Raw genomic sequence first — 3,434 nt, 5'->3', positions numbered from 1 at the left:
TTTTTCTATTTGGGTATGTTAAAACAATGTTTGCATTCAGGCTATATAAACCCTTTGAGCAAGTGGGAACTTCCAATAACACCTCCAGGTTGTGTTTACAAACACAATGTTAACGGCATTTTCTAGTTTTGAAGGAAGAAATGTGCAGCATTATAAAAAAGCCAAGTTGCTCAATGGTTGTTTTATTTCTGTAGCAAGTTTGGCAAATTCAACCATTAAAAGGGGATCAGTAAGTGAAATGATATTGTTTTAAATTTCTGCAACCAAGTTTTTTATGGTTAAAAAATACTTAACAATCAAAGAGTTCTAGGGGAGGCAGAGCCTCCCCTGTCAACATCTGGCATAAAAGTCCAGCAAAATATACCAAGCAAAAGATATATAAGTTATATGGATGTGTGGCTGTCATAGGCGTAGCCAGGAGGGCCATTGCTACCCAAAAATTTATTTGTACTCTTAATACATTGTTTTGTGGCCTTTATGAAGTAGCCTACCATAACAGTCGATCACAGGCGTGCCACACCTGTTACGTGGATGCTTGATGAAACTCGTTGCAGATGGCCACCAGATAATAACAATGTACAAAAATTTGGTTAAAAATTTAGTAATATGTAAAGAAACTTGGAAGGTTTATTCATGTGAAATACAGTGTCAATCATTTGTGATGCATATTGTGTGTTTTGTCTTAAAAACTTGTAAACTAAAATTTGTAACCTTACAAATATTGTATATAATACCATTATATAAAGCACATGGTGGTGCAATATGTAGATTTTCATGCAAATTTATGCTTCAATTGTTTTATATGTGTATTTTGAGGATGATGGTAGCCCCATAACTTTAAAAGTGTCAGAGGGAAAATGCTATTTAAGATGTAAGTATAATACAGTGCTTATTCTGCAGAATGTTTACCACTCCACAGCAACCAGCACCAAAAAAGGCCAATATTGATGATTCAACGAATCTGAGCAAAATTCACTGGAAGTTAAACATGATTCGAACTTAAGTACGTCATGTACTGAGTGTTGTTAAAGCAAACCAAGTACTAATTGAAAAGGCTCTAGAACAGGATGTCCAACCTGCGGCCCGCCTAATGTTTACGTGCGTGTTGTTAAAAGAAAACCAAGTAGGGGAAAATCGGAACCTATGATCAGGCCGGACCGATAAGCCACCCCCAATAACTTTAATATTTTAACACTAGCGCCTCTAACTTAGTTAGCTCTTTCAAGCATGTTATAATGGCTTCCTAACAACAAAATCAGCGGGATTGATCGTATATTGTAAAATTTAGGTAGAAAAATGCATTTTGTCAGGTTGAAACTAAATTTTTTGGGGTTTACTATTTTTGTTTTCTGTGTTTCGAAGAGTTATTATTAAAATTATCTTTACTTAATATACAAAGTAGGGACAGTACTCTGTCAGATTAGCCAGTATTTTACAAATTTAAAAGTTTTTATAAACCTTTTTTTTGCTGAGATAGTCAACATTAGTGGTGCGGGACCGATGAGACAATAAAAACAGGGACCTTTGAGCCACTGGTCTCTTGGTAACTGCAGCCAATGTAATACATATTAGTAATTATAGTGTTCCGCTGCCTAGTTCTGTGTCAAAGACTAGACATAACACAAGGTGGTTTACTTAATTGCTTTCGCTATTGCTCGTGCTTATCCGTATATAATACGTGATATATAGTCATATTGGGTGTGGTCCAAAGAGTTTTTATTCCATGAGTTGAAACAATGACGTAACAATGGTGTTTTAAAATGTTTACTTCGGCCTGGTCACGGTTGAATGCACGACAATAAAGCACAAGGTCGTCAGTTTACAAGACTGCGAGTGACAACGTATTTCATGCAATTTTGACCGTTACTTGCAGATGACAGCAATAAGTATTGGTCAAACTAATAATGCTAAGTTTAAATTTATTGTCCAGACGTTGTTAGGGCAAATATGACCTATGAACTATCTTGCCAGGTAAATTTGGAGATTTGATTTGAGACGGAATTGGACGAAGATGGCACATTTAAGTAAGGTTTTAAAGTTAATCGGCCTAATATCTTGAACAGAAATGTCCTAACACTTAATTACTGACTGCGTAACAATTTTAGTTAAAATACAAATACAGTCATTAGGCTACATATTTTTGTTTTTAAAATTAAAACATTATAGTAAATAGTTGTTTAAGTTAGGAGTATAAATAACTGTTCCAAATAACGTCATCGCCGACACATTAGTGGGACTCTCTGGGTTGGCGTTTTAACCAGTTATTTAATTTTGTTTAACAGATGTCAATACTGCAAAACGGAAGTAAAAACACAGACAGGCCTAGCATGGCACAAGAAAGAAAAACATGGTAATTTCAGAATTTAGTTATGAGAAACTTATATTAGTTTAAATAACACTCAAGTTTTCGAGTTCCATTAAAATTACTATATGACAATTTATTGATACACACTGGTAGATGAGATATTAGCTGGTATAGTTATTATCATATATATATAATATTTTTTTCTTGTAAAAAAATATGTTTCCAGTTTTAAATATTATTTTCAAAATTCCTAGGGTCTATACCTACATTTTAAATCACGCAACCCTGTATAATTGCAGGACTATCAAGAGAAATACATAAATGTGAAATCATTACCTGGTGGTGTAAGACTGGAGGCAAGGAATCTGATCTTACAGAAAGAGCCTTGGTGTATTTTAGAAAGACATTTGAAACTATTAAAACTGCACATATCCTCTTCCACAAATACTCTTGTGATGGATTAAGCATTATTCCAAATTTGTTTGATTTACCCCGTAATATAGCATTGCGCCTAACCCGTAAACTATTTGATCAATACTTAAATTTTATATTGACATTAAAAGTCGAGACCTCTCATTCAAAGCAAGACACAACTATCACGAAAGATGACATCTCCATTATTGAATATGTCGGTGGATATATTTTACAAAAATTAAAGAAAAAGTCTTTATCAGAGTCACAGTTCATTATGCTTAATGATCTTACAGATGATATGCTACTGTTGCAGAAGACTCATTAATTCATACAATGAATAATAATAACTTTGGAACCTTGACTGTTCCTAAAAAAGAAATAGTTAAACTTTTAATATATGTAGAAAGCAATTTTAGGCAATTATATAATAGTAGCAATATTCATGACAAAATATTTTCTTCAATCGATTTTTCATATGTTCAGTATTTATTTCCAATGTCTAATGCTTTTATTATGGATTTGCTAGTTAAAATATGTCATTTCTATTTAAAAATCCATTGTTATCAAAAGGCTAAATGCATTAATTCAAACCTTAAAGTAAAATTTGATCAAAACGTCAGTCAACGAAAAGCATTAAAAAATTAAAATAACAATATTTCATTGTTTAAATTTATGCATGTATATTACTCGTTTTGCCATAGATTCATTTGAAACC

At 32.8% G+C, this 3,434-nt stretch overlaps 1 long non-coding RNA gene across 1 annotated transcript; it reads left to right on the top strand.

The window, feature by feature from the left end:
* The first annotated feature begins 1,956 nt into the window (after positions 1 to 1,956).
* LOC146145090 (uncharacterized) lies at positions 1,957 to 2,719 on the top strand. Its single transcript, XR_014498674.1, has 3 exons — positions 1,957 to 2,024; positions 2,283 to 2,350; positions 2,605 to 2,719. It is a non-coding gene; the product is annotated as an uncharacterized LOC146145090 (long non-coding RNA).
* Positions 2,720 to 3,434: the final 715 nt, after the last annotated feature.

The sequence above is a fragment of the Ascidiella aspersa genome, chromosome 5 (assembly GCF_963924565.1).
Source record: "Ascidiella aspersa chromosome 5, kaAscAspe10.2, whole genome shotgun sequence".
NCBI lineage: Eukaryota > Metazoa > Chordata > Ascidiacea > Phlebobranchia > Ascidiidae > Ascidiella > Ascidiella aspersa.
This window is presented reverse-complemented; position numbering and strand designations above follow the sequence as displayed.